Source organism: Protopterus annectens, chromosome 5.part1 (genome assembly GCF_019279795.1).
Source record: "Protopterus annectens isolate FY-2018-M chromosome 5.part1, PAN1.0, whole genome shotgun sequence".
NCBI lineage: Eukaryota > Metazoa > Chordata > Ceratodontiformes > Protopteridae > Protopterus > Protopterus annectens.
Window position 1 is genome coordinate 602,826,268 of NC_056736.1, and position 14,425 is coordinate 602,840,692.

At 43.2% G+C, this 14,425-nt stretch overlaps 1 protein-coding gene across 2 annotated transcripts in view; it reads left to right on the forward strand.

Moving 5' to 3' along the window:
- PDS5B (PDS5 cohesin associated factor B) overlaps positions 1 to 14,425 on the forward strand; it is a 3,703,643-nt gene that overhangs the window by 325,681 nt on the left and 3,363,537 nt on the right. The window lies entirely within an intron of this gene.

Sequence of the window (14,425 nt, forward strand, 5' to 3'; positions counted from 1 at the left end):
GTGAAGCTTTTTGAAGGCATGGAGCCGCTAGCTTTATTGGACTGGAAGCCAATGTAATGAAGCAAGGTTTTCTGGCACTGTCTTGGCTAAATAAAAAAGGGACTTAAGCCAGTTACTGGTTGTTATAATTGACACATGCATCTTCTAAAAATAATGTCAACATAGTCATTTTGGCAGACTGAATCACAAGTGTGAATCAAGAATTTATTATGATCTACACACATGTACTTCGTAATTGGCAGACCTGAACTGTAAAACATGCAACAGAATGTATTGTTTGTATGTATGTGTGTGTGTGTATGTATGTATGTGTATATATATATATATATATATATATATATATATATATATATGTGTGTGTGTGTCTGTGTGTGTGTACTCTGGCTCAAACCCTGTGCCTTGGGTACAGGATAAAAAAGCCTTTGTGCTAAGAGTTTGAGAGCTGTGGGGAGACGTGAGGAATGAATTCACTAAATGGTAGCCGTTAAGTTTCAGTCTTCATATTTTTCAGCAAGCTGCTGATGTTCATCGTGTTTCACTGTTGCATGTTTTACATTTGTGAAATCTGGTGGCAGGTTGCCCTTAGTCGGCCTGAATAACAAAGTCTTGGGTCCTGCGTCAGTTGCTGTCCCTTCTTCCATGACGTCAGGTCGTCAGGGGTATAAACATGCAGCCAACGCCATTACATCAGTCTTTCTTGCCACGCGGTTCCCGAAGCAGAAGCAGTTCGCAAGTGTCAGCCGACTCCTAAAATTTTCGTTTTCGAGTTTCAGAACCGAAGTCTTTAACTAAAAGCTAAGTACCTCGTTGGGGAAACTTTTTGTTGCTCCTTACCGATGTCAGTAAAAGTTATTAATTGCTTTACTTGTGGGTAGCAAATACCTCATAAGGATTTTCGTTTGTACTGTTCTCCTTGCCTTGGCCCTGACCATAAACGTACCTTGCCGTTGGTTTGTGCTTTTTTTAATCAGCACACTGTCCATCGTCGGTACATTTCTTCTTCAAAATATTTCTGTTCTCGGTTTAATTATCCAGAAATAATGTCCGTTACCCATCCGACTACCGGAATACTGAAAAAATGCAAAGAAATAGAGACAGGCTGTTGAGATCTACAACTGCCGCCGACACTTCTCCAAAGCCAGTCGCCAGTTCGCCGGTACTTGGTGAGTCGCTTTTGCAGCCCTTGATACCCGCTACTTCAGATTCCCAGGCCTTTATTGACACCCATTCGGAGTCCTGTATGCCGCGAGATGCTTCACATATGGAGCCCCTGGATGTTTGTAGCTTGGATGGGTCCAGAGCCGCTGAGCAGTCATCGGCTTCTGAGGGTGTATTCAGAACTACAAGCTTGCATATTAAACAGACTCCAACTTCAGTGCTAAGGCCTATATCTTGGTCTATGTCTAAAAAACTGATGCTCAGGCCACATGTTCAGGCCCCTTTGCCTAAAAAATAAATGATCAAAATGACTGAAGATTTAATCACTCTAATCAGGGGTAGTCAACCCCCCCCCCCCAACAAGAGGCCTAGAATTGATTTTGAGTATTAATCTTCTGAACAGGACTCTTTCTTCTGACTCTTCTAATGATCAGGATATTTCCATACCTACTTATGAAGACTCTGATGCAGGGGATTCCGTTCCCTCTGCTTCTTCTCTTGAGGATTTTTCTTTTGGGGAAACTTTACATACCTTAAGGGAGTATTTCCACTGGGAAAGTTAGGATTTCTCTGAATCCAAAAAGAGGCTTAGGGATTTCCTTCTTCCTCAACATAGGCCTTTGGCTATACCTCCTGTACTAGATATTGTTTGTGTTTTCGGAATCCAGTATGGCCCCTTATTCCTTGCCTCCATCTCCTAGCAAACCTGACAGGTACTTACAGGGTTCCTGAGTCCCACAAATTCATTTTCAAAAATCCAGTTGCGAACCCTGAAGCCATTTCTCATGGCCCCAAGGGCATTAAGGCTTCTGCAAAAAATCTTACCCCTTCTGATAGAGGTTCAGGGCACTGGATAGATGGGGTAAAAAGGTTTATACTTCTGCAACCTTGGCAATTGGGGCTTTAAACTGTCATTTCCATATGCTAAAATATCAACAGCATATCATGGTACTGCTTAAACAGAAAATTAAGTTTATTTCTGACTGTGTGGAGAATAAACATTTGCAGGATTTATTGCATTCAGATAAACAAGTTGGCAAACATACTTTACAATGTGGTTTTGATTCTTTAGAAGCCTCTTGCAGGGCTGCTGTTACTGGGTCTGTGCTTTAGAAGGCATGCTTGGCTTAAGGAGCAATCTCTGCCTGATCATGTTAAAGCAAAACTTTTGGATGCTCCTTTACAGCAGGACAGTTTGTTTGGCAATAAGGCTGAAGTTCTAAAAAAAGATGGAACATAAAGCTAAATCTATGCAAACTGTGAAAGATTTCTTACAAGTGCAACCTCCTAGATTTAGTAGGCATTGGCCTACTAAGAACTGGTTCTTTCCAGCTCCTTCCAGAGCCACTACGACCAAACCCAGTCATTCCAAAAGCACCAGGTTTCAGTCCCAAGGGACTTTCAGAACTAAGCAATGGGATGCTTCAACTTCCAAATCTGGAAATAAACAGTCTCAATGACTTCCGTTTGAAATTACCAAGCAGTTACCTCTTAAGCCGCCCCTTTGTGGGGAAAACTGCCTCTTCATCTAAGAAACTGGCAACTTGTAACCCAGGACAAATGGGTTTTAAATATAGTGTCCCAGGGATACAAATTTCATTTCCACCTGCTGCCAACTCCAAACTGGTGGCCAGACTTGCCCCCAAATCAGAGGGCAGAGGCTCAGAAACAAGTACTTTTCCCTCCTAAACGTGGGGGCTATTCAACTAGTACCAGAAGAGGAAAAGGGACAAGGCTACTATTCCATGCTTTTCCTGGTACTCCAAAAAGACAAATCATGGCGTCCAATTCTGGACCTGTCTACTCTAAACACCTTTCTGGACGTTTCAAAATTCAAGATGCTGAGTCTTCACCAGTTACTTCCTATGCTAGGCAAGGATGCCTTGTTGGCAACTCTCGACTTAAGAGGCTTACCTGCATATCCCAATCAGGGAATCTTGCAGAAGATTCCTACGCTTCAAAGCAGACTGCATGCATTATCAGTTCTCTGCACTGCCCTTTGGCTTGTCTACTATGCCCAGGGTATTCACAAAATGCCTGGCTCCAGTAATTGCATTTTGCAGGCAAAGAAATATTCAAATATATCCATACCTGGACGATTGTCTAACTCGGGCAGAAAACCAGGCCATTCTTCTAAAACATCTGGCGTTTGTAACCTGTCTAGGGTACACCATAAACGAAAAGAAATCTCAACTGTTACCCTCTCAAAAGATTATATTCCTGGGTGCAAGCTTGAATACAACTGCCCAGGTGGCTTTCCTTATGCCAGAAAAGCAAATTCATTTGATGACTTAAGTCAAACAGGTGGCCACAAAAACTCTGCTATATCTGCAAGGTATTTACTGCAAGCCTTTGGCTTTATGGCCTCCTGCATTCTTCTAATACCATATGCAAGATTGCAGATGAGGAAACTTAAGTGGTACTTAAAAGGTTTATGGAGTCAGCATTGTCACAGCCTGGAAACAATGATTCCTGTCATACCTTGCCTGCTCCTAGAGTTCCTATGGTGGGCAGAGGCCTGTCACCAAAACAAGGGACTGACATTCACACCACCCCCTGCCGCCCAAACCCTAACTACAGAAACATCAGACTATGCATGAGGGGGGCTCATCTGGCAGGGAAGTGCGTTCAGGGCAAATGGAGCCCAAATGCACTTTCATATGAATCAAAAAGAAATGCTAGTTTTACAGAATGCACTGACAGCCTTCAAGGACTACCTCCGTCCAGGACTATTACTGATGAAGACGGACATCACCACGGTTATGTGGTACATAAACAAGCAAGGGGGTACACATTCCTATCCCCTCTGCAGACTAGCCATGGCATTGTGGAACACGGCCTTGAGCTACCAAGTACAACTACAAGCTCAATTCCCGCCAGGAAAGCAGAATGTTCTGGCAGACAAACTAAGCAGAAATCTCATGGACCCTCACGAATGGAAACTGGAACCACGTTATATCGACATGTTGACACGCAAATGGGGGAGCCCAGACATAGATCTTTTTGCCTCACCCTAGAACTACCAGTTGGACAAATTTTGCACAAGAGCTCATCACAAAAAATCCTGGAAAGTGGATGCTCTGTCCTTCAGCTGAAAAAACCTATTGGTCTACGCCTTTCCCCCTCTGCCTTTGCTCTCCAAATGTTCTACTAAAAGCCAAACAGGACAAACCAAAAATGATTTTGATTGCTCCAGACTGGCCTCGCCAACCCTGGTACCCATTCCTGCACAGTGTGTCACACACTTTCATATGAATCAAAAAGAAATGCTAGTTTTACAGAATGCACTGACAGCCTTCAAGGACTACCTCCATCCAGGACAATTACTGATGAAGACGGACATCACCACGGTTATGTGGTACATAAACAAGCAGGGGGTACACATTCCTATCCCCTCTGCAGACTAGTCATGGCATTGTGGAACACAGCCTTGAGCTACCAAGTGCACCTACAAGCTCAATTCCTGCCAGGAAAATTACACTGACAGACGGACTAAGCAGAAACCTCATGGACCCACATGAGTGGAAACTGGAACCAAGGATTTTCAACATGTTGGCAAGCGAATGGGGGAACCCAGATATAGACTTGTTTGCCTCCCCTCAGAACTACCAGTTGGACAAATTTTGCACAAGGACTCCCCACAAACAAGCCTGGAAAGTAGATGCTCTGTCCTTCAGCTGGAAAAACATCAGTCTATGCCTTCCTCCCGCTGCCTCTACTCTCCATAGTACTACTAAAAGTCAAACAGGACAAACCAAGGATGATTTTGATTGCTCCAGACTGGCCGCACCAACACTATTACCCCCTCCTGCGCAGTGTGTCACTGTTATCTCCATGGCATCTGCCTCAGACTCTTTCCCTGCTGTCTCAGCAGGAGAACCAGATTCTGCACCCTCAGCTTCCAGCACTGAACCTTACAGCCTGGCTAATTACTTAAACTCTCCCTTACCATCCCTCAGCAAATCTGTGATGGATGTCATCTTAGAGGCAAGGAGGCCTAGTACTAGAAAATCTTATGCTGAAAAATGGAAAAGATTCTGTGCCTGGAACCAGTCTCAAGGGATGAGCACTGCAGCGCCGAATTTACCCAGATTTTACAACACTTAACTGAGATGCTTCACAAGGGCTTCTCTTTTTCCTCCATTAACATCCATGCCTCTGTCATTTCAGCTCATTATAACACAGAACCCCCCCCTCTTCTCTCATCCACTGCTCAAGCAATACCTCAGAGGGGCCAAAAATATGAGTCCACCCAGGAGAATTCCAACCCCAGCCTAGGACCTTAACTTTGTTTTGGAGAAACTCACTCTACCTCCTTTCGAGCCAGCTGCTACTGCAGACTTAAAAATTTCTTTCTTTGAGAACAGCTTTCCTTTTAGCAATCACTTCAGCTAGAAGGGTTATCTGAATTGCAGGCTCTTATGGCAGTGGAGCCTTTCATCATAGCCTTTCATCATCTTTCATGCGGACAGGGGTGTCACTCAGAACCAGTCCATTCTTCATGCCCATGGTGGTATCCAGTGTGGCTGTTAATCAGTCCATTCATTTGCCAACCTTCTTTCCCAATCCACAGAACAAAGGGGAACGGATTCTGCATTCTTTAGATATGCACAGACAACTTAGATTTTACTTGGACAGGACTAAACCTAAAAAAAAAACGGAACTGCTGGTAGCATTTGCTGCAGGGGCAGAGGGGAAGGTTATTTCAAAACAAACCATTTCTAAATGGATAAGCCATTGCATTCATTTCTGCTACAAGCACCATGGAAAAAGTTTCCCCCCGGGGATCACTACAGCCTTTCTCAGAGGCGTTCCTACCAGGGACATCCTAGAAGCTGCTACCTGGAGTTCCGTACATACTTTCACCAAGCATCATCATTTGCCAATTTTCTCTAAATCCACAGCTGGCTTTGCCACTGCAGTGTTGCAGGGCCTTGTAGCTGGCCCTAACACTATCTAAACTCCTCCCAACCATAGCTTTGGGAATCTACCCAAATGTAATGACTGCAACAGTGAAACATGAAGAACATAGTACAGTTGTGTACACTTACCATAAATGTAGATGTTTGAGTATATTCAATGTTGCAGTCCGGGTTACCCACCCGCCAGCCCCCTTTTCTTCTCTCTTGTTATACCTCTTCTTTCCTTCACTATGCTCAAAAGCCTTTATATATATATATATATATATATATATATATGTAATATTTGCTCCCCATTTGGGGGACACCTGACATCTGGGTTAAGAAAAACTGATTAAAATGGCGTTGGCTGCATGTTTTATACCCTTGACGTCATGGAAGAGGAGACAGCAACTGACGCAGGACCCAAGACTTTGTTATTCGGGCCGACTGAGGGCAACCTACCAGCAGATTACCCAAATGTAATGACTGCAACAGTGAATGCACTCTAACATCTACATTTATGGTAAGTGTACACAACTGTACATTTTTAATTAATAGGAGCTCCTGTTGATTATTTTCCTGTCGAGCGATTATTGTTGACTGTTGGTTTTTAGCGGGGACCTGCTAAAGTCTTAATTACTTACAGTTGCTAATTTTGCTCCTACCTTTTGAGCATGTGTGTGTGTGTTGTGGTATTCTTGGTTTGTTTGAATTAGAATGCTGGTTCTTCACAGGGCTAGGCCCATTTAACTTAGAGGACCTAGTCCTCGTGTTGCTACTCCATTGTATTTTATTTGAAAATTTTTTCCTGTGTGACTGAATCTGTCTGTTTAGTGAAAAACCTAGTTTTCTTTCTTACACCAGGCTAGGCCCGTTTAACTTAGAGGACCTAGTCCTCATGTAATTCTTCTGCAGGGCTAGGCCCGTTTTAGTTAGAGGACCTAGTCCTCAGTCATTCTCATTCTGTTTCTCTTTCCCCTCTGGTTGCTTGTGTGTTGCAATGTCTAAGGATAGCAAGGAGCACAAACCCTCTGGGTTCAAAAAATGTATGAAGTGCTCCCAGAAAATGTCTTTGACAGGTGGCCACAGTAGCTGTGTCTACTGTTTGGGAGCCATCCATTTGCAAGCATCATGTTTGTTCTGTCATGCTTTTTCTCCTAGTGTGTTGCAGGAGAGAAAAAACAAACTGATACTCTGGTCTTTTGAAGCCAACCTTCAAGGAAGCTTTGTATGGTTCTTCGGCTTCTTGATCTAAGTCAAGATCTGACTCAAAATCAAAAGGTTCAAAAAGGCCTTCTCTGGCACCGGCTAGTGTTTCGGAGACTCCTACCAAATTAACAAAACCTGCCTCCTCGACTTCTCAGTCTTCGGAGCCAAAGGAGAGCACGTGGTTTCAGAGTCGGTCACAGGTGCTTTGGTGCCAACTGCTGAACCCTTGCAAATAGTTGACTCCGCTTCTCGGAGCCAGTCTGTAGAGTCCCTAATGGTCTCCTTGATGGTCAAATCTCCAGTGCCTGCTAGGTCGAGATCCCCAACCTTATCTTCCAGATCTTCCATAAGTCTTTCAGAAGATGATGTGGAGAGGGCAGTACTGAGATTCTTCAAGTCGTCTGCCCTGTCTAAATTTTTGTTTGCTCCTACCCACTCTGCTCCGGAGCCACTCGAACCAGTCTTGTCCTCATCCGTGATTCCTCCTCTGAGCCATGTTGGTTTTTCGGAGCCGAAGTGTTTGTTACCAATGGAGGAACCCTCGGTTCCGGCTCCCTTTGCTGTTCCATTGGAGCCAAGTTCGGCTCTCGACATGCTCTGCTCTGTCCATCGTGTCCAGGGACCGAAGCTCTTCTGTCGGCGCTGAGGGGGAGGGTTTGAATCTACCTTCGGTTCCAAGCCTTCTGCTCGGCGCGTCCGCCAGGGAGAGCTCGGACCCTGCATCTATCTCTGAGCCGATGGCTCGGGCTCCGGCACTGTCCTTTGTCTTTTCGGAGTGGGGAAGGTCTTCGGAGCCAGAGAGATGTGCTTTTGAGGTGATGAGTGTGCTGTCACAACCTACAGCCCCTGCCAGTGGTACAAGCACTCTTTTCCCCCAGGGCTCCCACTTCTAACATTTGCCAACATTCTTTCCCAATCCACAGAACAAAGGGGAATGGATTCTGCATTCCTTTGATGTGTGCACAGTCAACTTAGATTCTACTTGGACACGATTAAACCTCGAAGAAAATCTGACCAACTGCTGGTAGCATTTGCTGCAGGGGCAGAGGGGAAGGCTATTTCAAAACAAACCATTTCTAAATGGATAAGCCATTGCATTCATTTCTGCTGTAAGCACCATGGAAAACCTATCCCCCAGAGGATCAGATCTCACTCCACCAGGGCTGCATCTGCTTTTGCAGCCTTTCTCTGAGGTGTTCCTACCAGGGTCATCCTAGAGGCTGCTACCTGGAGTTCTGTACATACTTTCACCAAGCATTATAATTTGCCAATTTTGTCTAAATCCAGAGCTGGCTTTGCCACTGCCGTCTTGCAGGGAGTTATAGCCGGCCCTAGTGCTATATAAACTCCTCCTCCCAACCATAGCTTTGGGAATCTACCCAAATGTAATGACTGCAACAGTGAAACATGAAGAATTATAGTACAGTTGTGTACACTTACCATAAATTTAGATGTTTGAGTGTATTCACTGTTGCAGTCCTGGTTACCCACCCTCCAGCCCCCTAATTTCCTTTGGCTATACCTCTACTTTCCTTTACTATGCTTAAAAGCCTTTTTGGTGTATTTCCTTTTTGTTGGAGGTATACCTTTGTATTTTTGTTTATTTGCTCCCCATTAGGGGGGCACCTAACAACCTAACATCTGGGGCAAGCAAAACTCATTTAATTGTGTCTGCAGCATGTTTTATACCCCAGCCGACCTGACGTCATGGAAGAAAGGACAGCAACCGATGCAGGACCCGAGATTTTGTTAAATCAGGCCGACTGAGGGCAACCTGCCAGCAGATTACCCAAATGTAATGACTGCAACAGTGAATACACTCGAACATCTACATTTATGGCAAGTGTACACAACTGTACTTTTTGCTCCATCCTAAGAATCCTCAAAGGAATGGCAGGAGTTTACTCGGGGCTTTTCTGCCTTGATGGCCTTAAAGCCTCCTCAGTGGGTTTCAGTGACTGCTTCTCCTTGGATTCTATCCCTTCTAATTGACTTGGGGAACTGGATTTTTTGGATAAGGATTCAGTGTCTGAAGAGGGGTCTTTGTCCTGTTCTTGATGGATGCCTTAACCTTTGGCTTATAGTTCTGATGAAGAGGAGTCTGTTGGCCATGAGCCTCCTTTTGAGGAATTGTTTTTTGGGGACACAGTTGCTAGGATGATGGAATACTTGAAGTGGTATTCTTTTCAAGTGTCTGATATTCAGATAAGATATTATGAGTTACTTAAGGTAGATGCTCCTAAACATTGGCAGTTCTTCCTGTGTTGGTTGCCTGTCTCCTGCTTTTAAGAAACTTGATGTTCCTGATGAGGATTGTCAGTTTTTATTTAAATGTTGTCCTGCTGATCCTGTTATGGTGTCGGCCTCTTCTGACAAGCCGTCTAAGCTTTTGCCCTCTTCCAAACTTTTACCTTCTGATAAGGATTGTAGGGCAGTGGAGAGGACTGGTAAAGTTTACACTGCTTCTACTTTGGCCTTAAGGGCTTTAAATTACCAGACCCAAATGACCAGGTATGCTGTATCCTTGATTGCTCAGGCTTATCAGGTTGTTTCTGACCGCACTGATTCTGAAGGCAAATACTTCCACTTCTCAAGCAGCTTGCCACTTTAACTATGATGTTGCGGATTCCTCTTCTAGGGCTGTGCTTTTGGGTCTGTTGTGAGGCATTATTCTTGGCTACAGCCTTTGCTTGAAGACATTAAGGTCAAGTTGTTGGATGCTCTTTTGGATAATAAACATCTTTTGGTGACTGCTGCTGCTGACATGCTTAAATCTATTCAAGAGAAAGGCAAAGCCTTACAGCACCTTAAAGATATTTTTCTCTCTCCTATCCCTTAGTTCCACAGGAATTATCCTTCCAGATCTGTTTTTATTTGCAAGCAACCCCACCAGGTCTCCAAGTGCAGGAAGAGTAAGAGGTGGATCCACTTTGTTGAGGCTTCTCAGATTTCTTTAGGCCAGAAGCTTCCTTTATCTGATAAGCTTGCTTCTGTTTGACAGTTTGCCACCACCGTTTTAGACCAGGCTCCTTTGTGCCTTCGACCTTCCCTTTGTCTTCCAATTTGGCATCCTCATCCCTATAGATTCTTGGGTTCTTTCTGTCATCCGTCAGGGGTACTTAGTGGTATGGAAGTCTCTCCCTCCTTTTTTAGGGATTCCTCAACCTCTTCTGGAGCAACTACCTCATTTTTTTCAAGGTTCTAGGGACCCTAGTGAACCAAGGAACTATTCACCCTATTCCCCCTTCCTAAGTGGGAAAGGTTTTTTATTCCAAGATGTTCCTGGTTCCTCAAAAGGAGGTCACTTGGAGACCTATTCTAGATCTCTTCAGGCTGAACACCTTTTTCAAGATCTTTTCTTTTAGTTTTCTTACTTTACAAACCCTGTTTCCACTTTTATTACTCCTGGCTTTTCTGTCCTGGATCTGAAAGATGCTTACCTTCATATCCCTATCAACCCCGTTTTTAGGAAGTTTGTGTTTCTGTATGTTTTCCTTTCATTGTGCAGTTCTCTGCTTTGTCCTTTGGCCTCTCTGCTGCCCCACAGGTATTCAGAAAAGGCTTTCTGCAGGCACCCAGGCATATTCAGATTTTTCCTTATCTAGGTGACCTGTTGCTTCAGGTGCCTTCTCCCAGTCGCTTATTACAGGATCTGAAGATCACCATCTCTCTCCTTCAAAGTCTGGTGTTTGCTGTCTTCCAAAAGTCCGTCCTAGCTCCCTCTCAGGTTCTTGTGTATCTGGAATGCAGGATTCGGACAGTGCCAATGTTGGGTTCTCTTCCACCTTCAAATGTTTTGTCATTGACGGGCTTCTTTCAGTCTCTTCTACCTCTGACTACCATGCCAGCTAGGGAGTTTCTTTGTGCTCTAGAATTCATGGCCTCTTCTATTCCAATACTTTCTCTTACCAGGTTGCATATGCAGAAGCTTCAGTGCTACCTCAAGTCATTTTTTTCTGTAGCATTGTCACAGTCTTGTTTTCAGTGTACCTCTCTCTCCCTGTGTGAAGAAGGAATTTGAGTGATGGATTCAACAGTTTTCTATCAACCTTGCCTGCCCCTTTCAGCTTCCTTCACAAGAACAGTTCACCGATGAAACTTCAATACTCAAATGTACAGGCGGAAAGTAATGTCCATGGCCCCTAAGGTAGCATGAGACAGCAGGCAGTATGGAAGGCATCAGCAACAGGCTGGACAGTGGGCATGTCAGTAACAGTAAAAATGCAAAACAGTGGAAGATTTTCAGTCCATATATTTCTAGTTAATCACTGTATATTAATCAGGTCAGACAGTAGTAGAAGTAGCGAAGGTAAACTTGTCTTAAGTCAAAACAAAAAGTAATAATAGAAAATATATAATTGTACAGCATTACTAAGTATTCGAAAGTAATCCAAGCTCGGTAGGTAGTCTGTTTCCAGTTGAAAATCCTTTATTAAGTACACAGACAAGCGATCCAAGTAAAACAAAAATAGAGTAATAATTTCCTCACAAGCTTTCTAAATGTATATACTTTTTATCGGGCATGGGAGTGGTTTATTGTGCTGTAAAACAGTGTTGTTGTTACACATGTTAAATTCACATCAGTTCCCCACATCAGTGTGACATTCGAGCTGGTCCTTCCCTTCTTAGTCGCTGTCATAATAATATATAACTCTTATGTACTTTAAATAAAATTATATAATGGTGTGGTACCTCTTATTTAACCAAATTATTAAGTAGATTATGTGGTGGTGGTGCTGCGGTAGTGTTGTCGCCTCACAGTTAGATGTTGCCCGTTCGATTCTCAGTTAGAGCGTCTTCTGTGTGGCGACATGCGTGAATGGGCGTTCCTTCGTTGAAGGTTGTGCATTAGGCCCGGCAAGCCAGCACGTAAAACTCTACTGCCAATCATTAGCGGACCGGAGTTCCGCTGTGGCGACCCCTAAACGGGAAAAATCGAAAGACACAAACAAACAATTAAGTAGATTATTAAGTCTGTGGTTTTATCCCAGACAATATACTACATGGCTGGAAATATATCAACCTTAGTTCATTTGGAAATTACTCTATTTTTGTTTTACTTGGATCGCTTGTCTGTGTACTTAATAAAGGATTTTCAACTGTTAACAGACTGCCTGCCTTGCTTGGATTACTTTCGAAACTTAGTAATGCTGTACAATTATATATTTTCTATTATTACTTTTTGTTTTGTTTTGTTTTGACTTAAGACGAGTTTACGTTCGCTACTTCTACTACTATTGTCTGATCTGATTAATATGCAGTGATTAACTAGAAATATATGGACTGAAAATCTTCCACACAGAGAAGTTTCTTACACTGTTATGTTTTTGGACCCACTACACTTTAGTGGGTTGTTTTGAGACTTCGGGGATACCACAGAGATTACTTGTAAACAGTAAAAATGCAGTGCACACTGGGCAGTGCCTTTTATAGTGTGTGTGTGTGTGTGTGTGTGTTTGTGTGTGTACCACTACCCCCTTCACAGTGTCCAGGGAATATTACCTAAAATGCATATTGGAACATAATTGTGAGTACAGTAGCATGCAGGATTTCCTGCATGCTGTAGGCACACTTTTGTATGTTGCTGTAACATAAGCATGTAGTGTATACAAAGCACAACACTGGTTACATCTTCTGCTTCCATGCACTTGGTTATTAAAGCCATGGGCATGGCAGTGTGCGCCTCTTTGCCCACAGGGATTTCCCAACAGCCATATTTCTCTGCAGCTGACTCGCTTCATCCATGTGTCTCCAACCAAATATACCACAAGGAAGTGTCTCACTGCCCAGGTTCCTGAATCTGTTTTTATCCCTTTCAGATGCCTCTTTTCTGAGGACGTGCTCACAGTTTTACAGGAGGCAAGGGAAACCCTCATTTAAGAAGTCTTTTATGTCCAAGTGAAAATGATTTTCTGTCTGGTGTACCATGCTCACAGCCAAGACCATTTTTCAGTGGGGGGGGTCCCCTCTGGTCCTCTATTTTTTGTTCGAGTTGCTCCAGTCTGGCCTGGCCTATTCTGTGAAGGCCTATTTGTCAGCCATTTTTGCTCATCTGCCCTTGAATCCTGCTTTGACTTCTCATTTTGAGGTCAAAGCATCCTACATATTAGGCCTCCAAGGAAACTTATTCCACCTCCTTGGGAGTTTAATTTTGTTTTGGAAAAATTGACTGAGGCTCCTTTTGTGTCTGCAGATTCTACTTTTTTGCAACTTTATACCTGGAAGGCTGTTTTGTTGCTGGCTGTTCTGCTCAGAGGGTTTGTGAGCTCCAAGCCTTTATGGCATTCCTTCTGTTTTGGTTTTTCACAGGGACAGGATGTCCCTTTATACTAATCCTTTTTATGCACAAGGTAGTAAAGGAGATGTCCTTGCATCATTTGGTACAACTCCCTTTTAACCTTCACCTCATAGTGCTAGTGAGAGGGTCCTGCATACCTTGGATTTGCACAGACAGCTCCGGTACTATTTGGATAAAATTAAGGCCATTCATAAGTCTGATCAGCTTTTTGTTTCCTTTATTCCCAGGACATCGTTTGTTTTGCTTAGAAACAGCCAAATCCGGTCTCCTGGATGTTTAAGGCCATTTCCTTTTGTCATCATTTTCATGGCAAATCTCTGTCTACTTCTCTTAGAGCTAATTCCACTAGAGCTGTTGCCTCTTGTGCTGCCTCAAAACAGCTATGTTTCTAGAAAGAAATGTACCATATGGCTAAGTTTCAGGGTAGCTGTAGAAACTGGCAGGGCTGGATTTAGAACCGTGATCAAAAACAGAAATAGGGCTAAAATTCAAATCTGAAGGCCTTAATAGATATGTAAAATGCACAGTTTAAAAAAAATTCTCTTTTGCATTAGGTGTAATTCAGATATGATCTCCAACATTTTTAGAAATTGGAAATGATGAAAAACTAAAACTTCTACAGTCTGTTTAAAAATTCAAAATGAGCAAGGAATCAAGGATTGACTTCTACACTTGAGTAATTGTGTACTGCAAACAGCACAATTTTTTGTCTGCTCACCTACCACAGTAATTTTACTGGACTACAACAAGCATGTCCCTAAAATTTCACATCAGTAATGCTTAACTAGTAATCATTAGCATTTCTCTAACAGCATAAATAAGTACAGCCATGTCTTATATCAATCAGTAATTTTTTCAT